This window comes from Anomaloglossus baeobatrachus, chromosome 3 (genome assembly GCF_048569485.1).
Source record: "Anomaloglossus baeobatrachus isolate aAnoBae1 chromosome 3, aAnoBae1.hap1, whole genome shotgun sequence".
In the NCBI taxonomy this organism is placed as follows: Eukaryota; Metazoa; Chordata; class Amphibia; order Anura; family Aromobatidae; genus Anomaloglossus; species Anomaloglossus baeobatrachus.
The window spans coordinates 677,011,264-677,033,995 of NC_134355.1; the positions used below are offsets into that span (position 1 = coordinate 677,011,264).

At 46.9% G+C, this 22,732-nt stretch overlaps 1 protein-coding gene across 1 annotated transcript in view; it reads left to right on the forward strand.

Moving 5' to 3' along the window:
* Positions 1–721: 721 nt before the first annotated feature.
* PNOC (prepronociceptin) overlaps positions 722–22,732 on the forward strand; it is a 173,951-nt gene continuing 151,940 nt past the window's right edge. The window contains exon 1 of the mRNA XM_075341271.1: positions 722–827. The gene's annotated coding sequence lies outside the window, so the exon portion shown is untranslated. The remainder of the gene's footprint in view (positions 828–22,732) is intronic.

The following is a 22,732-nucleotide window of genomic DNA, read 5'->3' on the forward strand; positions in this document are numbered from 1 at the left end:
GACTTGGTGGCCTCCCAAGTCTGCTCTTCTAGCTTAGTGAACAGTACATTGGTCCTGTGGACCCACTTCCATCTCATCCAGTAACCCGGCCATGACCCTAAACATTATGCAGCACTAGAGGCTCCAGTATCTGATGAGTTTTTAACATGTAACGACCAATTCGACATGATCCACATCCCATGCAGATGTGTCTCATCAATATGGCGTCAGATGTGCATCATCACTATGGCGTCAGATGTGCATCATCAATATGGTGTATCATCAATATGGCGCTACAAGAGCTAAGTCATGTTCCACCACATTTAGGATCATCCGCCGGTTTTATAGCTTTGGTCCCAGTCCCAGTGCTTTAAGTGTTTGGTCAGCACCGCCCCTTATTTATACTACTAATGGCACATCCCGTCATTTCATCCTTTTTAGTGCCATGGGGTAATAACGCGTGGAGAATGGAGGCACGTTCCCCCTTCGGGAGCCGAGACTAGTTAATTGTCTAATGCACAAAATGACATTTGTGATTGCGATCCATGTGGTGCCATGCACAAAGTCGGGCACTGCGCCACTCCGTAGTAGTAGTGGGGGGGATCACCGACCATGCCGGAGATGTCCTGTATGGAGTCGCAGTGACGTTGATTCTGACTTCGAAGAGGTAGGTGGAATAGTGTTGGTGTTCCTCTGCAAGACAGGCAGGAAGCATGAGGGGGAGGATACGCACACTAGCAATGTGAGTGCCGGAGAGGTGGGGGAGCCTATGTGTATAAATATACCACAGTGCTCGGAGAAGCAGTCACACATCAGGAGAGGTCCGGAGACTGGGAACACTCATAGAGGTAAGACTCACTTCACAGCAAGTGGGCATGTGTCTGCGCAGCACAAACCGCACAGCCACCTGCCAGGGTCTTGTAGGACAGGTGAATGGTTGCATGATGCTCACCTTTGTGCACGGTCTCTTACTATGACTGTCTGCTCAGCTCCGGCAATGGGATTCCTTGCTCTTAACTCTTAAAAACTTTTTTGATATTTTTGTAAATTTTTCTAATGTTGCCTTTTGCACCCTTACGGGGGATACATGTGCACTGCAGAGACGGATCCGGAGCGGGAGCCTTTGTACCTTGTCTGCAGCATTGTTATAGGGGGCATTAGGAGTTATGGGTTACATCAAAGGCGAATTAAGACAATCCAACCGGTAGCGCTAGACCTCGCTGCATTGCGCTCAAATGAGTGAGAACAAGCGGAGAGAAAATCCATCAAGGGGTTGTAATAGGCAGGTAAAAAAAAAGAGCGAAAGCGTCCGCTGAATCCATAGTGATCCCGTCTGTGCACACACAGATAATACCGCTGAGCGCAGAGGTCTGCAGATTAATGCTCGACTGCACGCCAAACTCACCGGTGAAAGGAGCAGATAAAGTGGCTGCAGAGAAAAGGACGCGCACGTGGCGGCTACGGGCACTGTTGTGATGCAAATTCCTGGATGCACAGACTGGAGATTGTGCTGCTGAGGAAAAGAAGCTGGTGCCTGCAGAGACGAGGCTAGAGGTCTGCAACCGGCGCGGCACAGACAATGACAGCCAGGGCTATGCTCCGCGCACAGAAACTTCCCAGGGCTCTATGCCACCAAAATATGTGCAACCAGACTGACTGCTGCTGACTGCTGACTGCAAGGGCTTTGTGTTTATTATTTTCAACAATCTGTTTTTATTTTACATTTTTTTTTTTATTATGTTTAGTATCAATTATTATATTACATTTTTATTTATTTTTATTATGGGGAAAGATTGTCATTTTTAAATTTGAATTCATTATTATTTTTTAAGGATTCCTTACTGTTTTCTCTTTTCATTTATTCTTATTGCTGCAATCATTATTTTATAAAAAAAAAAAAATGTATTTTATAGCATTTCTTTAGGCTTTATCTTTTTATTGCTATCATTATTATCAGTGGTATTCATGTAGCTATTGCTTCATATTTATATATTTATTTTTTTAATTATTTATTTATTAACTATTTGATACGATTCCTTCTATTTTTATTAACTATTATTAGATATTTCGCAATTCTATTATTATTATTTATTATTATAGTGCCATTTATTCCATGGCGCTTTACGAGTGAAAGAGGGTATACGTACAACAATCATTAACAGTACATAACAGACTGGTATAGGAGGAGAGAGGACCCTTTAATTATAACATTCCTTTTTGGCTTATACATTAATTATTATTATTATTATTATTATTAATTATTATTATTTAATATGATTATTTCTTGTTTTATATGTTTATTAATTATTATTAGATATTTCACAATTCTATAATAAGATTTTTTTTTACTTACAAATGCATATTATTATTATTATTATTAATAATAATAATAATAATAATAATAATATAATTATGTCATATGCTTTTTTATTATTAGTGTGATTGTTTCATTTTTTAATTATTTTATATGATTATTTCTTGTTTCATATTATTATTATATTTAATTGTTTAATTATTATAATAATAATATACTGTATTTTTTTCGATTTATTAATTATTTTATATACTTCTTTATCATTAGTGTAATTATTTTCTTTTTGTGAATTATTTATTTTTATTAAGTATCATTAGATATTTCACAATTTAATATAATTCTTTTGTCATATAAAATCATTATTATTATTATTATTATTACTTCCTATTTATCAATTATTTTATCTAATTATTTACTATCAATGTAATTATGTTCTTTTTGTTAATTATTTTCTTTTTGTTATTTAATTATATATGTTCTTGTTTTTTATTTTTATTAAGTATTATTAGATATTTCACAATGTAATAATATAATTATTTTTTGTCTTATACATTCATTATTATTATTATCATTATTATTATTACTTTCTATTTATTAATTATTTTATCTAATTCTTTACTATCAGTGTAATTATTTTATTTTTGTTAATTATTTTCTATGATTATTTTTGTTTTTATTATTATTAATAATAATAATGTGATTATTTTCTATTTATTAATTATTTTATATGGTCCATTATCATTAGTGTAATTATTTTGTTTGTTAATTATTTTATATGATACTTTCTTGTATTTATTTTTTATTAATTATTATTAGATATTTAGCAATTTAATAATATATTTCCTTTTTGCCTTTTAAATTCAGAATTATTATTGTTATTATTTTATATTTATTAATTATTTTATCTGATGCTTTATTATTTGTTAATTATTTTATATGATCATTTCTTACTTTCTATTTTCATGAATTATTCTTAAATATTTCCCAATTCTATTATAAGATTCCTTCTTTTCTTTATTCATTATTTATTATTTTCAGTATCATTATTTTTTTTTGTTAATTATTATATATGATATTTTCTTGTTTTTATGTTTACATTTCTTTTTATTATTTTTTATATATTTATTTCATAATTAGTCTTCTCTATAATATTTTTTTTTTTTCATATTTTTCATTATTTATATTTTTTGGCAATATTGATGTCATTAGTGTTTAAGGACGTATTTCATTCACAATTATTATTATTAGTAATTAATAGTATATATTTCATTTATAATTAGGAGCCGAAAATTAAAATGTAGATTTTTTTTTTTAAATGGTTACTATTTTCAATTTTTAAATATTCTTTTTTATTATTATTATTATTATTATTATTATTATTATTATTATTATTATTACTATTATTATTATTATTATTATTATTATTATTTGTTCTATTATTTATCATAATTATTAATATTTTTATTAATGTTAGAATTCATTAATGGTTATATAGTTTATTCTTATAGATATATTGTCTGTGGCTTTTATTTAGTTATACGATTCATTAAATATTATTTAATGATTATTATTATTGGCATTGGTTGGCTTTAACCATTGGTGACCATATGACTAGAGAAACGTGAACAGGAGGTTCTGTGTTCGGGTTTGGAGTTCGGGTGCTTTATGTATGAACTTCACTGGCGTGAGCATCGCTGTGGTCGGGTTTGCTCGGTGCTCAGCCCAGTGCAAGCCGCTTGCAGTGTTTGATCGGCTCGCACTGGGGGTAACAACAGATTGATCAGATGTAGTGTGTACAAAAGAAAGGAAAAACCCTGCCCTCCTTCCTCCGGAAATGATCTGTTTATGGGCGGAGACCTGAACTGCCCAATTAGTGACTTCCATTGGGGTTCAGGTCAATGTGCAAATTTTCTTTTCAAGTTTTTGCATTGTTCCATACATGATCCTCTAAGGTGTAACATTTTCCAAATGTCCAACCGATAGGGCAGATTTGGTAGACACCATGCCTAGATCCCTAGATCTTGAAGACTGTAAGATTTCTTGGATCCTGAATGATGACGACCATGTCTATGACTTTACTTGATTAGAATCTTTTATTATCCTTAATTATGGAAGTCTAAAATTTAGGAAAGTTCAATTGAGTCATCTTCTCTGGAGGTCCAAGACATCTTAGCTTATTGTAGTGGGAATTCCTAAGAAGCTAGGGTAAGAGCTCATGCCTTGGACCTTCAGAATGAGAGGAAACTTGGAGGTGGGGATTCTGATTGACTTGATGATTCATGATGATGACCAAAAACCTAAAGAGGTTCTCCACAACTGGACAACCACTTATTATAAGCCTGCAGGTGCAGCATAAAGTTGAAAAAAACACTTGGTGGGGACCGGTTCCGTTTCTCCGATATCAGTACTGAAATACTGTTCTTCTGCTTGGAGAAAACTGTGAAGGCTGCAGCCAATTAGAGGCTACTGATTAGCTGCAGTGGTCTAGTGATAATATAATCTTGCCGACTGTAAGATTACTTGGCTCGTGAATGATGACGACCACGTCTATGACTTTGTTTTCTGGCAATTGAGTCATCTTCTCTGGAGATGCAAGACATCTTGGCTTATGGTACTGGGAATTCCTAAGAAGCTAGGATAACAGCTCATGTCTTGGACCTTCAGAGATGGATCCAGTGAAGAATGAGAGGAAACTTGGATATAGGGGTTCTGATTGACTTCACTATTCATTCTGATGGCCAAAAACCTAAAGAGGTTGTCCACAACTGGACAACCACTTATTAATAGCCCCAAGGTTAAGCATCAAATTGTAAAAACATTCAATATAGATCGGCAACGTTCCTCTGATATCAGTACTGAAATACTATTCTTCTGTTTGGATGAAACTGTGAAGGCTGCAGCCAATCAGAGGCTCCTGATTGGCTGCAGCGGTCACAAAGCACTGTGATCAAAGATCGTCCCCAATTTAGGAGGTTACCATGGAGATTTGTTTTATTTGCTCCGGCACTATTATTAAGAGGTCGTTCAGTAGTGGACAATCTCTATAATTTCATAGTGGGATGTAAATATAGATTATGGTCCTTTAGTTGCAGACAAAATTGGGTATTAAAGGTGGTATTCAGAACATTTTTAGTATCAGATGCCTCAGCATGACCCAGAATAATACTAATAATATTAAAAAAGTGAAGCATACCTGCTGATTCCTCTACGGACCACTCGCTAGGTTCCCCGCCGGACTCTGAGGCTTCTCTGCCAATGGGAACATCATCATCATCCAACAGCTGTAGCCAATGAGTGAGCAATATACTTCTGGTGCGGCCAGTGATTGATTGCAGTGGTCATATGTCCGTATAACTGGTATCAAACAGGGGACATGCCAGGGTGTCTAGTCTAAAAAGAAAAGTACTGACAACCTGTAACACTCACCACCGGAGATGGTACTGTGGCGAGCAAAAGTGGGCCACAGGGGAACCCCGGGCTACCCTTTAGTGACGTAAAGACCGAGACTGTGGCAGCTGACCCCCGGGCAGGGGTGGACACGGGAGCAGACAGGGTTAAGTCTTAATTGCAGACAGGGACCACCAGGTTGGTTCAAGGCATGACGGTCAGGCAGAGTCACTAGCAAGGCAGATGGCACGGCCAAGACCGACAGGCAGAGTCACTAGCAAGGCATGATGAACAGGCGGAGTCCCTAGCAAGGCAGATAGCACAGCCAGGTCGGACAGGCAGAGTCACTAGCAAGGCAGATGGCACGGTCAAGACGGACAGGCAGAGTCGCTAGCAAGGCATGATGGACAGACGGAGTCCCTAGCAAGGCAGACAGCACAGCCAGGTCGGACAGGCAGAGTCACTAGCAAGGCATGATGGACAGGCGGAGTCCCTAGCAAGGCAGATGGCACAGCCAGGTTGGACAGGCAGAGTCACAAGCAAGGCAGATGGCACGGCGAGGACAGACAGGCAGAGTCACTAGCAAGGCAGATGGCACGGCCAGGACAGACAAGCAGGGTCACTAGCAAGGCAGATGGCGCAGCCAGGACGGACAGGCAGAGTCACTAGCAAGGCAGATGGCACGGCCAGGACGGCCAGGCAGAGTCACTAGCAAGGCAGATGGCGCGGCCAGGATGGACAGGCAGAGTCACTAGCAAGGCAGGTGGCGCAGCCAGGATGGACACAGTCATTAGTACCAAGAAGGAAGGTCGGACTGGTAGCAGATACAGGCAGGACAGAACTGGAATCAGGTGCCACAGGGCAGGATGGGTTGAAATCAGGTACAGGCAGGACAGGACAGAGCAAACAAGACAGGACGGGCAGGTGACCTCACAACTAACTAGACAGAGCACGAATGACTAGCAGAATTAAAGGCCTTGAACAGGCACCTTCCCTAGTGGGAACGTGCCTTAAATACCCAGTGCCTCTCGATGAAAGGCTCAGAGGCACTTTCTAGGAGTGGTGAGCTGGTCCTTTAAGAGAAGGGCAGCGATGCGCGTGCAAACCCTAGGAGCAGTCCCAGAGGTCCTGTGCTAAGCGCACAGGCCCCAGGAGGCGGGAGGAGGAGGCACCAATGTGGAGGAGCACACGGACGCCGGGCAGCGTGGAGGGAGTCAGCCATGGTGGTGAGTGACAGTGCGTCCGTGCAGGAGGGGAAAGTAAGGAGTGCAGGGACACAGCGCTACACTGCCCCTTTAAAGAATTCCATAACTTCTTAAGGAGATCTAGTTAGTCCGGTTTCCTCAGTATTCTGGGTGCACCTTGCAAGGAATATTTCCTTCATCAGGATGACTTTCTCTGTATTGAACGATAACTTTTTGTTAGGACCGTTCCCCACTACTTTGTATAGTCTTCTGAGATCTCCGGTGTACGGAAGTAACCTGTGGAAGAACCGGGCAGCAGGTACTCAATTTTCCTACAGCTCCCCCACAGGGAAAATGCGGTATTACATGGCTCTTATTGAAATCACAGAGCTGTAATTAAAGGGTTAACTGAGGGAACCCAGCAAAGTTTCTTAGCATAAAACACAATGACTTTCATCATATTACAATATAGAGAATGTAAAAAACGGGTTTATGAATGAGGACACCGCTATAAGAAAACCCTCACAATGCAGGGATATTAGCAGAGTGCAGCCGTGTATAATAGTGCAGCAGAAGGTAAGGACAAATCAATGACAGGAGATGGGGCTGACAACACAGGACAATAGATTGACTTCATCCGTCCTGCAGTCAAGTCAGTCTCTGGATGAATTGCTGATACCAGAGAACAATTGATTGTGGTCTGCCTGTTCTCAACCTAAATTACTGATAACAGAGGACAATGGATCTTTACTATAGTCAGTCTATTCTCAGCCTGATAACAGAGGACAATAGCTTATTTTCACCCGACATGTGGTTAACTGAAAAGGGCTGATAACAGAGAAAAATAGATTGCATTCAAGAAAATGGAAAGTTCTTATACTTCACTCCTCCGATATGAAATATTACTCCTATATTCATCCATTGATGTTGCGTGGTCACGTAATCTCCTGGGTGGTCACGTCTCTGCCTCCTGACGCCGTGTGGTCACGTAATCTCCTGGGTGGACCTGTCTCTGCTTCTCGACGTCGCGTGGTCAAATAATCTCCTGGGTGGTCACGTCTCTGCTCCCAACGTCGCGTGGTTATGTAATCTCCTGAGTGGTCACATCTCTGCCTCCTGACGCCGTGTGGTCACGTAATCTCCTGGGTAATCACGTCTCTGCCTCCTGACGCCGTGTGGTCACGTAATCTCCTGGGTGGTTACGTCTCTGCCTCCTGATGCCGTGTGGTCATGTAATCTCCTGGGTAATCACGTCTCTGCCTCCTGACGCCGCGTGGTCTCGTAATCTCCTGGGTGGTCACGTCTCTGCCTCCTGATGCCGTGTGGTCATGTAATCTCCTGGGTAATCACGTCTCTGCCTCCTGACGCCGCGTGGTCTCGTAATCTCCTGGGTGGTCACGTCTCTGCCTCCCGAAGTCGCGTGGTCACGTAATCTCCTGGGTGGTCACGTCTCTGCCTCCTGATGCCGTGTGGTCATGTAATCTCCTGGGTAATCACGTCTCTGCCTCCTGACGCCGCGTGGTCTCGTAATCTCCTGGGTGGTCACGTCTCTGCCTCCCGAAGTCGCGTGGTCTCGTAATCTCCTGGGTGGTCACGTCTCTGCCTCCCGAAGTCGCGTGGTCACGTAATCTCCTGGGTGGTTACGTCTCTGCCTCTTGACGCCGCGTGGTCGGTCACGTAATCTCCTGGGTGGTCACGTCTCTGCCTCTTGACGCTGCGTGGTCACGTAATCTCCTGGGTGGTCACGTCTCTGCCTCTTGACGCTGCGTGGTCATGTAATCTCCTGGGTGGTCACGTCTCTGCCTCTTGACGCTGCGTGGTCACGTAATCTCCTGGGTGGTTATGTCTCTGCCTCCTGATGCCGTGTGGTCACGTAATCTCCTGGGTGGTCACGTCTGTACCTCCCGACGTCGCTTGGTCACATAATCTCCTGAGTGGTCACGTCTCTGCCTCCTGACGCCGCGTGGTTACGTAATCTCCTGGGTGGTCACGTCTCTGCCTACTGACGCTGCGTGGTCACGTAATCTCTTGGGTGGTCACGTCTCTGCCTCTTGACACCGCGTGGTCACGTAATCTCCTGGATGGTCACGTCTCTGCCTCCTGACGCTGCGTGGTCATGTAATCTGGGTGGTCACGTCTCTGCCTCCTGGCACCGTGTGGTCACGTAATCTCCTGGATGGTCACGTCTCTGCCTTTTGACGCTGCGTGGTCACGTAATCTCCTGTATGGTCACGTCTCTGCCTCTTGACACCGCGTGGTCACGTAATCTCCTGTATGGTCACGTCTCTGCCTCTTGACACCGCGTGGTCACGTAATCTCCTGGGTGGTCACGTCTCTGCCTCCTGACGCTGCGTGGTCACGTAATCTCCTGGGTGGTCACGTCTCTGCCTCCTGGCACCGCGTGGTCATGTAATCTGGGTGGTCACGTCTCTGCCTCCTGGCCCTCACCCATGGCACAGATGCCCTCATTATGTATCTGCGGGAGACGATGCACAAACTGTTTCATGCATTAATGCCGCCATTCCGAGCTGAGCAATTTAGATGAAAATTGTATTCAGAAGTTGTTGGAAAAATTTTAGCAAATTGCAAATTGAAAAAAGTAGATTATTTTAGGACTGACACAGTAACCCTTTCCTGACTGCGCAGAATAGCAAACGTGGATTTACAGTTGCTGTACCCCTAGGCATATAGTCCGGCTACACCCCAGCAGTGTGTATAGCGGCTAGGGGAGGCAGTAGTAGTCGTGTTTGCAGGGGTCTTCAGGCTGCAGTGCACCTGGTCAGTAGCCCCTTGCGTCCTGGTCCCCTCTTTATCGCCACAGTTCATTCATCCACTGAGACAATAAATCCGACACCGATATCCTTCTTTTAACCAGTGGAACTTTACTTGCAGTCAACATATAGATATCTTCACGTCGCATTACACGGGCACCGCTTCTGACCCCCGACAGGGTTCCCTTTAAGCTCCATTTCACACTTCAATTTACCGGCCGACCGCTTTCCTGCCATCGGAGCTTCGCTGAATGCTGCTAGGCCCATCGTTCTCCTGTCTGATGTCACACTGCACTAGCTGATTCAAAACGTCCTTTAGCCTCTCCGTCCCACCCACAGGGATTTAGCTTGTGCTACTGAAGGGGCCTGCGATGACAACACTCCTCCACCCGTGCTTCTGGCCAGGACCTACTCTTCTACTTTAAAGCCCAATGACCTTCTGTCTCGCAAGGGGATTCCTTGTGTATTTCTTCCAGGAAAATGAACGTCACCGCATCTGTCCAGACTCAACCCTTTGCTAGGGACGCAGTTATCACCAGTCCTCTTGTGAGCAGAACCCCCCATGTCCGGTGTCAAAGGTAGACCCTTAGGATCTTTTTTGATCGAAGATGGGGGCTTCTTGTCTTCTTCACCTCACTGGGCACTCTCCTCTCCTATAGTATCTTGCCCCTTTTCATTAACCCCTTCTAACACAATGGGGTGTCAGGAAAGCAGTAACTGAACAGCGTTGCCACCTGTTGGCCACTTACCAAAGTACTTCTGAATAATACACTGATTAAACATCCATGAATGCCGGCCACTTCTGCAGGGGCAGCAGAGACTATGTCCCCCTTACAAGTGCCTGTAACCAGGTCCCAACAAAGCAGCGTACGGCATAATGTCATGTCATCTTGGAGCGGTGAGGCCGGCAATGCAGGTTGGACCCTGACGTAGTCGCAGTTGAGGGGTTCCCTCTGATTCGGCCTCTCTTTCTCTTCAGCCCACGTCCGGTCCCAGCCACAGAGCAAAGAGGAAGGGATGGTTGGTGTGGTAACTGGTGAGGTGTGTGGACTTTGTGTGTGCAAGCCATACCTCTGTTCAGACCCTTATCCGAACCAGGAGTCTCCCAACAGGAATTAATGGACATAGATGTATTGTTCTCATTTAACAATGTATTTCTTTCACAACATTACTGAGGACAACACTTGAACATTGTAGGAACAGAACATTTGACTTCAAAGCCCTCTTCTACCGCAGACTGCTGCATGGTTCCTGTTACTACTGCTGCTGTTTCACAGTCTTTTCCCTCACTCACTATCTGACACCACATTTCCACTCAGTATAGTCATGTCCCACACGGCCATGGTCGCCTACAATCCTTGGTGTCCAGCTCCTACTAGCGGTTTCCGACCTTAGACAAAGTTCATCTACTGGGTTTCTCCATCGAACCTCTTTGCTAAAGTCTATGTCAGGCCTCTGTCTGCTATAGGACCAGCACTACTGGAAACAGTCGTGGCCCAAGTTTGTCGGGCTGAGGTCTCGTACTCACTACGGTGGTACAGGGGTACTCTGCTGTCCCATTCTGTGTTTGAGACTCTAATACTGGTTTTGGGCCTTGCCACAACCACTCCATCTCTGGGCCTCCAGTATTAAGCTGGCTTATACACTCACTTGTCCCAGCTTAACTCTAAGGCGGGCTTTGCACACTATGACATGGCAGGTGCGATGTCGGTGGGGTCAAATCGAAAGTGACGCACATCCGGCATCACAGTCGATATTGTAGTGTGTAAAGCATTTTTGATACGATTAACGAGCGCAAAAGCGTCGTTATCGTATCATCAATATAGGGTCCGACATTTCCATAATGCCGGTGCAGCGACACTTACGATGTAGTTCCTCATTCCTGCGGCAGCATACATCGCTGTGTATGAAGCCGCAGGAGCGAGGAACATCTCCTACCTGCGTCCCGGCTGCAATGCGAAAGGATGTTAACGTCCCGCTCATCTCCACCCCTCCTCTTCTATTGGCCGCCTGCCGTGTGACGTCGCTGTGACGCCGCACAACCCGCCCCCTTAGGAAGGCCAGAGCGACGTCGCAGGGCAGGTGAGTGCATGTGAAGCTGGCGTAGCGATAATGTTCTCTACGCCAGCATTCACAAGATATCGCTGCTGCGATGGGGGCGGGGACTATCACGCTAGACATCGCAGCATCAGCTTGCGATGTCGCAGCGTGCAAAGTACCCCTAAGGCTATGTGCCCACACTGTGGAAAATTCGCAGAATTTGCCGCGATTTTTTCGCGGAAATTCCGCAGATTTTTCAAAAATCCACAGTACAGCGAGTCCCCAGCCATTTCTATGGCATTTTGGAACTGCTGTGCCCATGCTGCGGTTTTTTCCTCAGCGGAAATAATGCAGATTTCCCTGCGGAAAAATCTGCAGCATGTCAATTAGTCCTGTTTTTTTCCACAGGATCCCATACTTACCTGCCTTGATAGCAGACACCGGAGTCACTCCCTCCGGTGCAGAGGAGCGCGGTGGAGCCAAGGGCAGGAAGCAGGAGGTGGGCGGGGCCTGCACAAGCTCCGGTCATGTAACAGCCAGAGCTAGTTCAGGCCCGCCCACCTTCTCAAGCAATGTGCAGATAGACATGGTCGGAGAGTGTAGTGCTGCGTGATGAAGGTAAGTATGAACTCCCTGATCACTCCAGCACTTGTTCTGCATTGAGGATGCAGTGCCGAAGCCATGGTACTGTATCCTCAATGCAGAATGCCTGCAGGACATTCCACAATAAAACCGCAGCATGGAAACAGACAAAGTTGTGCTGCGTTTTTCTGGGAGCTCCTGCGGAATGTCCTGCGGATAAAACCGCAAGACACTTTTCCCGTGGGCACATAGCCTTACTCTAGTCTCCTGTCTACTGTCTCTCCTGACTATATTATATCTAATATGTCCTATTATTCTTAACTGTTTATTATCTCACTGCATCTGTCGCTAGGCAACCACCAATACCTTGCTAAGGAGCAAACCAGCCACTAGAATGTCCACATTCTATCTAAAACCGGCCACTAGATGTTCACATTCATAAAATAAGCATTAGCACATTATTCACATCAACAATATTTTCATCATTGTCTTGTGGCAACAGTTGATGTCTTCAGTGTGGAGCCCATAAAGCCCAGCACCCTCTTACACCCCTCCCCTCTTTGTCTCTGGTTGTCCTCAACCAGACTGTCCTATAAGACAGAAAATATATATACCACATGGCATAAAATATCAACATTATTGTTAACACGTAATCATTATCCTTGTCCGACATCAGGTAAGCTGGTTCTGACACGGTTCTTCCCAACCCTAGTGCCCTTCAGTTGGAACCCCCGAACAAGAGTTCAGTTTGTAAAGACATGGCTCTTAAGGCTGCTTTACACGTTACAATTAATCATGCAATCGTTTTTGCGATCTCACCCGCCCCCATCGTTTGTGCGGCACGGGCAATTTCTTGCCCGTGTCGTACAATGTTGTAACCCCCCCGTCACACGTACTTACCTTCCAAACGACCTTGCTGTGGGCGGCGAACATCCACTTCCTGAAGGGGGAGGGACGTTCAGCGTCATAGCGTCGTCACGCATCGGCCGGCTAATAGAAGCGGAGGTGCGGAGATGAGCGGAACGTAAACATCCCGCCCACTTCCTTCCTTAAGCATTGCCGGCGGCCGCAGGTAAGCTGCAGTTCATCGTTTCCGGGGTGTCACACGGAACAACAGGACGTTTGATTTTTAGAAAATGAGCGGTGTGTCAATGATGAACAAGAAGGTGAGTATTTATGCTCGTTCATAGCTGTCACACGCTACGATATCACTAACGATGCCGGATGTGCGTCACTTATGATGTAACCCCGCCGACACATCGTTAGATATATCGTAGCCTGTAAAGCCCGCTTTAGACCAACGTTAATGACCCTTGAAATCCAAGGATATCGTCCTTCGCGCGATGCCATAAAGACCACCTGGTGATTTGTCCATAACACCAATTCCCCCGGAAAATAGGGGTACGGTCCTTAAACGTTGCAACAGATCACAGGAAGCTCAGGTTCCGTTTGACTCCTCTCCCTGGGCACACTCCTTAAATGTTATCAACACAGGACCTGATAAATCCTTAAGTCCTCCACGTTTTTCCCCCTCCCCTTTTGTGAACAATAGTTCCAGCAAGTGCCCGATAACAGCAACACAGTCCATAGGGCCAGAGGCTGATTCCTTCAGACAGAGGGCACAGTCCATAACAAGGGGTGTTTAACCCTTTTGTGGTCCACAGTTCTGTTCACAAGTCCTGCAATCCAGCGATGCATGATGTGCGCAAAACAAAACTGGGAGAGAGGAAAAACAAACATAATTTCCAATATCTTTGGGCCACCTCCTTCGGAGAGCCAAGTCTCCTGACCCACCTCCTCCTTTAACAATGCTGAACAGTCCTGAACCATCTTCATGCAACGAGCACAACAGTGTGAAAGCATTGTAGATCTGGCCACACAGTTAGCTATCATGGCCGTATTTACACCTAGGTCTCCTTGCGGTCAACCACTCATGGTACTGTGGCCGAATTCGCTCCTTGGGCCACAAGAATCATGGCTGCGGGGGCCCGCTGTTTCCAGAGATTCGGTGATTGAGGTCTTGGACCCGCTGGTACTTGGTCAAGTGGTTACATCCAGTGAAGAGGAGGCCAGGGCTCGAACTGCCAATACTACAGGCTAAGTGTGGACAAGCACTGCAGGGCTCTTCTCCTCAAACTGGGCCTGGGTGACTGCAACCGCAAGACAACCCTGTCCTCTTTGATATACCGCACTCGGTCTACTTCCTTTAGGGCATGGCCCGGCCATATGGAGATGGTATTCTATTCACATATATTCGATCACCGGTCACTTTGTCCTGTAGGATCCCATTGCTTTTCTGGCAGTTTAGGTAATCCACCATACCTTAGGTGACTTGATCACTGACTGCTCCTCCCCTGGGGTAGTTCTAGCTGGACCTTCACCCACAGCTCCTTCCGCAGCTTCCCCCAGGTGACGTCCGCAATCCACTCCACCTTAGCGGGATCTGGAGTCTTGGTCTCTGTCACATATGCCGTAGGCCTAGGGGTTGGGAGGTAGTTCGGCTGCACTTGCTAGTGGCCATGGGATTGGGGTTGCTACCTTTTAGGGAATCCCATTATGGCAGGCCATGGAGATCGTCGGCAACTCTTCAGTATCTTCGGCCTTTGGTGGCTTCAGCAGCGGGTCTCAAGGCTTCCCAGAGCATTGCCTTAATGTGTGAGAGAGGATGTTGGGGGAGATAAGTTTTGGACAGTCTGAATTTTAATGCCCGACCCTTTTTGTTTGTCAGTAGATAAGTCGCTGGTAAAATTAATAAATATTTGAGCCGAATGGAGGAGTCGGGAAGTCCGAAATGAGCGCTCGGCCTTCCGGTATCACATGTGCAGTCTCGTCGGCGTACCTGGCAGAAAGTTGTGCCACATTTTGCACTGCGGTCCTCGACCTGTGATAGAGTTGGCACGTCTTTGAGACATTTCGTCCTGAATTAACCAAATCTTGGCTTTCTCTAGCCTATTTATTCGCTCTTGAAAACTGTTGCTCTCTATTAATAAATCTGGTGATTTTTTTACGCTCTCTATGCTCTCTTTTCTACACATTTTGGACCTTTTTATCAAGCTTTGTGCACCAGAATTGAGACATTTGCTACAAGACACTCTGTCTTTTACGATTGTCATCATTTGCGTTTTTCTTTAAGTCACTTGTCTTGTTTTGTCTTGCGGTATTCACTGAAGTCATCCAATTGATGCACTCGGTTCATGAATTTTGCGCAAAATGAAAAATGTTGTTTATTTTTGCCTTTAACCTTTTTTTGCATCTTTTTAGTTAGAAAATGTGCATTTTCTTCTAAAATGTCGAACAGCTTGCAAAAAAAAAAAAAGTCAGACCTTATAATCGCTTCAGGGGTGAAAACTGGAGAACATCTGCGACTTGCTAAAGTTTTGCAATTGTTGAATCGGCCTGAAACATCTGAAAATCCCAAACTTTGCAGGTGTGTAATGCTTGCAGCTGGAGATGGTCAGGCTGGAGTGGACCCACTGGACCATAGGGGGGACCCAGGTTTACCCTTTAGAGGGAGCGGCTTGACTAAGCACCCGCCGCTGAGATGGAGACGCCAGGTATCACTTCCAAGCCAAAGACCGGGACTGTGGCAGCTGACCCCCAGGGCAAGGATGGACACAGGTGCAGACAGGCAGAGTCTCTAGTGTAAACAGGGACCACCAGAACGGCTGAGGCAGGTAGTGTCGCGGGCAGAGGGGCCGCGCTCGCTACGCTCGGGTCCGGGGCTGCTGCTGCTTGGTGGCTCGAGCAGTGGGCTGGACCCGGGGACTCAAGCAGCGCTCCTCGCCCACGAGTGAAGAGGGGGTGGTTTGTTTGTTAGGGGATAGTTCGTGACGCCACCCACGGGTCGTGGTGATGATGCTGCTAGTGACGGGGATCCCGGGAGCGATGGCGGGGAGCAGCTAGGATGTCGATTCCCCCTCCATGGGTAGGGGTTGGAGATCCCGGGGCCCGATTGTGATACGGGGAGGCTGGATGGCCAGGGGTGCAGGGTTGCAGGGGCAGCGCGGCGCGGTGCCGGATGGCACCGTTGTACTCACTCAGATACAAATGCACAAAGTCCTCGGTAAACCAAACGGCTGGATGGACGGGTCCCGCAGCTGGCTGCTGCGTCTGTGCTCTCCCAGATGGTGGCGGCTGTCTTTCCCTGCACCCTGAAACTGGCTTGACTATGATGGTTTCCCACCGGTAGTCCACTTCCTGGTGTATATGCCCTAAGGAGCTCTCGTTGCCCGCAGGCACTGGTCCTTTGGATCTCTAGCCCTTGGTGGTGGGTCTCTATCCGGACGGGTTGGGCGGTTGCCTTCTGACGGGACTTGGTAGTTAGGGAACCTCGGGGGTTCCGGTCACACTCGGATTTGACCTTTGCCGGCGGCTTCTAGCCTGGTCGGGGTCCGATGGTCCTGCCCTTTCGTGCTGATGCAGGTTCTGCTTCCCGGCTCGGTACTGGCGGGTCACCGCCCGTCTCCGGTCTTTCGGTTTCACCAACCTGCACCTACTCCTGTAGACGGCCACCACCGTCTGCCGACCTTGCTCTCCGTACCCGGGCTCCGTCCCAGACACCGGCAGCTTCACCTCTCCTTTACTTCACTCCACTTCACTCCTGCCCACCCTGGGATCCTCACTTCACTCCTCTCTCACTGCCACTCACTGACTAACTAACTGCTCTTTTTCCCACCTCCAGGACTGTGAACTCCTCGGTGGGTGGGGCCAACCGCCTGGCTCCACCCCACCTGGTGTGGACATCAGCCCCTGGAGGGGGGCAACAAGGATTTGAGTTTGACTGATGGACCTGTGTAGGGGAGGGGGTGTGGGCGGTGTCATGCCTATGACTACCTGGCTAGTCCAGGGCGTCACAGAAGCATGGACAGGTACGTCACTAATATAGACAGGGACCACAGGGACAGCTGAGGGAGATAGCATGGCCAGGATGGACAGGCATAAGGGTGCTATCATTGCAGGGTTACAGGAATGTGCACTGGCTAGGGAACAGACAGTGGGCAAGAGGAACTGACAACTAGCTAGCTAGGGAACAAACCACTAACTAATTAACCACATTGCTCAGGCACCTTCCCTAGTGGGAAAGTGCCTTAAGTAACCTATCACTGAGAGGCACTCCTAGGAAATGACGCACTGGCCCTTTGAGAGAAGGGCAGCGGTTCGCGCGCATGCCCTAGGAACACTCCTGATGGACCTGTGCAGTGTTGTGCACAGGCCCCGGGAGGGGGAAGCAGAGAACGCCCACATGGAGGACCGCGGGGAAGCCAGGCAGCATGGTGCAGACCGGCCGCGGCGGAGAGTGAGTGGGCGTCACTGCAGGAAGGGGCTCAAGCGGTGCAGAGATACCGACACTACAAGGTGAACACATAAAATAGACTTTAAAAAAGGCAAAAGTCAAAAGAATAAGGTGACAATGAAAAACAAGTGAAAAACTCCTGAAAAAGTGCAAACACAATAAAGAATCAGGCCTTATGTGTTTCAGACACTTTTTTCTGACAAGGAGGTGACCTTTCTTAAAAGGGTGTGTGGTTATATGGACAGCGCTTGGACTATTTTGTGACAAAATGTACAAAAAATTGTACAAAAATTTGGCTTCCCTCACCACCCTAGATAGCCTATGCGCCGAGCTGGATACCTGACCCTAGGTATCCCTAGTGCTGGACCCTAAATAGGGAACGGATGTGATGAGCTCTTTATCAATCCCACTAACCACTATAGAACACACAAGGAGGACACTGAGGAAAGTGCATGAACTACTTATCCACAAATGACTAAGGCAGAAGTTCAGCAACAATACCACAGAGGAGTACAAGCCACCTGCTTGCATCCAAGGCTTAAAGGAACTGAAAATATCACCAGCACCAGTCCATAGGAAGGAAGGGGTATATAAACACTAAGGGAACACTGATAACAAATGTGTGGAAAGCGAGCTCCTGCTGGGTCCAAAAGGGGAGAGATGAATCCAGCAGGAAAGCTACCTATACTAATGAATACTGACAGCAGAAACAATGGAAACTCAGGAAACATTCTGCGCAGCCAAACGCCGTGACCTTCTATGGCCAGAAACCACATGACTGGCTGTCACATGTGACACACCCGTGATAGGTGTCCCCCTTCTTGGAAATCACCTACTAATTAGAACATAAGTAATAGGGAATTCCTCAATACAATCAGTTTTGAATTCTTCAACGAGTGGTGGTTATTGGACTGGAGTTGCCTGAAGTGAAAAAGCTCTGTAAGGAACTAACCCGAGGATATAATAATAATTTAATAATATTTATTCATTTATATAGCGCTGTTAATTCCACAGCGCTTTACATACAATTACAACACTGTCCCCATTGGGGCTCGCAATCTACGTTCCCTGTGAGTATGTCTTTGGAGTGTGGGAGGAAACCGGAGAACCCGGAGGAAATTCACGCAAACACAGGGAGAACATACAAACTCCTTGCAGGTGTTGTCCTTGGTGGGATTTGAACCCAGGACCCCAGAGTTGCAAGACTGCGGTGCTAACCACTGAGCCACCACAAGACTGCAGTGCTAACCACTGAGCCACTACAAGACTGCAGTGCTAACTACTGAGCCACTACAAGACTGCAGTGCTAACCACTGAGCCACCACAAAGACTGCTGTGCTAACCACTGAGCCGCTACAAGACTGCAGTGCTAACCACTGAGCCACTACAAGACCGCAGTGCTAACCACTGAGCCACTACAAGACGGCACTGCTAACTACTGAGCCACCACAAGACTGCAGTGCTAACCACTGAGTCACCGTTCTGCCCTAGGATCATGGTCTAAGATAATTTTTCAGGAGTACAAGACACCTGCTTGCAACCAAGGCTTGAAGGAACTGAAAATATCACCAGCACCAGTCCAAAGAAAGAAAGGAGTACTAAAACACCAAGGGAACACTGATCAATAACTGGGTGGAAGTCGAGCTCCTGCTGAGTCCAAAAGGGGGAGAGATGAATCCAGCAGGAAAGCTGCCTATACCAGTGACTACTGACAGCAGTAACAATGGAAAGTCAGGAAACATTCTGCACAGCCAAACTCCGTGACCTTCTATGGCCAGAAACCCCATGACCCGGTGGAAAAGTCCCTCGTAGTGTTACATGGTGACAATTCAATCTTTCCAACAAAAACACCCATACTTGTCTTCCCCCATAACAGCCGGCTAAGTCATCTATGCCGCCGCCCATACCAACATTGAGTTAGTCTCATAATTAAGAAATCAGTCTCCGACACCATAGACTTCGACTCCCTCTTCCTTTTTGTGACCCGCGTTGACCTCGCCTTGCTTCATTCTGCAGCGTCGTAGCTGATTTGCGTAATGACGTGCGGAGCTAATGTCCTGAGACGTCTGCATCATTCTCCCTGTGATTAACATTCACTCTCCCTCTCCGCGAGTCCACCATGGATAACGGTCTACATGAACATTCGGCAATGAGGAGCATCCTGGGACCGGAGAACCGCATCGGTCAGTGCGCAGCTAACTGAATTACAGACGTGACATCTTTCATCCGGCCGCAGATTATCGCAACATTTCTTTTATGATTACGGAATTAAGTAAAGCGGAACCTTTCCCAATTTATGGCAATCTTAGATTTGACCACATTATTCGGAGAAGGAGTCTCGGCTGGATCTGCAACAAAAGCGTCCGGCTCTTTCATCACACGCCTCAGCTGTAGATAGGAAAGGTTATTAATGTCCGCCCAGCGAGAGATAATGAAATAATAGTATAAAGCGAATGCAGCCGCCACCGCCATTCATTCTTCAGTCTCTGAACCGTCCCTCAAAAATAATACGAGGAGCTGAGAATCGAAGATTGACGAACTCTCGTCTTTCTGATATTTTGTCTTTTCCATCTTTGCTCCTTTTCCTGTTTTTTGTTTGTTGCGCCATTTGGACAAAAATATACCTGTTACAATATGGAAATTGTCAAAAATTATCTGTCTAGGTTTCCATATAGTAATTTAAGTGGTAATGGTATCCTGCCGTGAATGGAAGGTAGATCTTCAAAGGGGTCATCAGAGACAAAGAGATTTATGACCCAGACTGTTACGGGGTATGTAATGACAGGACAGGGGCCCCTAGGCTGGCCCTCAGACTCGAGACCCTGTGCTGTCCCTTATCTCGGAGGTAGGTTTGATGGTAGCCAGGTCTGAGCCCCCAGCGTGACCCTAACTCCTGTCCAAGCCCTTATCTTACTCCCCTTCTCTCACACCCTTGGAGCAGGCCAGAAAATACAATGACAAAACTATCTGTATAGGTTTCTATATAGTAATTTAAGTGGTAATGGTGTCTTGCCATGACTGGAAGGTAGATCTTCAAAGGGGTCGTCAGGGACAAAGAAATTTATGACCCAGCCTGTTACGGGGTATGTAATGACAGGATATGGGCCCCTAGGCTGGCCCTCAGAATAGAGACCCTGCACTTTCCCTTATCTCAGAGTTAAGTTTGATGGTAGCCAGGTCTGAGCCCCCAGTGTGACCCTAAAGGCCCCTTTACACACTTAGACTTTCTAGCGATCCCAGCAGCGATCCCAACCTTGCCGGGATCGCTACAAAGTCTCTGGTGAGTCACTGGTAAGCTGTCAAACAGGCATACCGTCCAACGACGCAGCAGCGATACGGACCTGCAGAACGACCTAGCTGATTATTGGGGACGTGTCAAAGCAGCTATTTGAAAGGGAAGTCGCTAACGAAGTTGTTGTAACGGTGTCAAACACACCGATGCATGCTGCACAGCGGGAAACAAAGGACCAAAAAATGGTCCTGAAAGATTTGTAGTGATCAGCGACCTCACAGCGGGGGCCAGGTCGCTGATGCGTTTCACACACTGCAATGTCGCTGGTGAGGTCGCAAAATCGGTGACGTTACAGCGATGTCGTTAGCGATGTTGCAGTGTGTAAAGGAGCCTTAACTCCTGTCCGAGCCCTTATCTTACTCCCCCTCTCTCACACCCTTGGGACGTGCCAGAAAACACAATGACAAACCCCATAAAAATGACATGGACAAGGGAGAACAGAAACTCGTATACCCTGCACTCAAACACAAAAGAGAGACAATATGTGTACAGGAGAATAAAGAAAAGGGAAGAAAGTAACGCATGACAGGGGAACGCTCACACCATTCAAAAATCGTAACACAGATACCCATAAACAGGTTCACCAAAAGGACCGGGATGGCTGGAGCTTATGCTGAAGCTATAATCGGCACATACTGGATGAAAAACATGCATATGGCAATTAACAACCTGAGCTCATAGTTACTGCTCACCACTCCTGCAGGGCTGAAGACCAGTGAACCTGAACGAGCCGACGCCCGGCTCTGGCTGAACAATTCTGACGCATCAGCTTGCTTGTCAGACTCTGTAGTGTGAACAGAGTCTGATGCCGCCGTTCCACCAAGTACGTGCAGAGCTGAACATCGCAGGACACAGACCTTATTATTTATTGGACAGGTGGAAAAAGCCAAGCCCATAGATAAGGAATGTCACAGAGGTGCACATGTGCCTCCCCCGCGTCATCAGCCTGCCGCTGCTGCTTGGATCCGGATTTGTGGTGGCCCGAGGGATCCCCGGACCCGGGGGTCGGGGTCGCGCGGCCACTCGGAATAAAAGGGGGGAATATTTTACAAGGGAGGATGTGGAAAGTTTGTGATGCCACCCGTGGTGTGCGGGAAGGTGGAGTACCACCGCTGCAGTTGGGAGTACCCGGTGGCGATGGTGTGGGCAGCCTGGTGTTTAACCCCTCCACAGGTAGGGGGGATGCCCCGGGACTCGATGAGGGTGACGGGGAGGTGCCGTTGGGACGGTAAGGGTCATTTTTGTACTCAGTCCAATAACACTGAAACCGACAACTGTGGTAAACCAAAGTTCTTGACACCGCTGCCGCTTGGAGGGACCACGCCTGGATCCCGTGCCCGTTGGTGTTGCCTGTTAGTCTGTGACCTTTTCCTTCGCACCTTTTCTTCTGACTGGTCTCTATATCATAAAACTAGTCGGGTCCCGCTCCCCAGTGTGGCTAATTAGGTGACCTTGCTCTCAGTGTTCACGCTTGGGATTTTCTGGACTATGTATTGGGAAAGTCCTATCCCCCTCGTTGCGCTAGTACCCCTATTTTGGAGCGGGTGGAGAACGGATCTTGAAGGCTCCGTCCTCGTCGGGTAAATTACCAGGACGCCTGAAGCTACTTCCTGACCTAGGGTCCACGTACCCTGTCGTGCCTTGGCCCCTGCCCGGTGATGGCACAAGGCCGCCGGCTGTCCTCCTCGACAGTCTGTGCCCCTTGTCACGATCCCCTGCGACCGGGGCCCAGCTCCTACTAGGTCCAGACTAACGTCTGCCACCTAGTAGTTCCAAGGAAACCCAGCTCCTGACCTCTCCTCTCGAGAGTCACTTCACAACTCCACTTGTGACCTCTCCTCTTGAGAGTCACTCCTCAACTGAACTGCTCCTAACACTCCTGACCTCCCC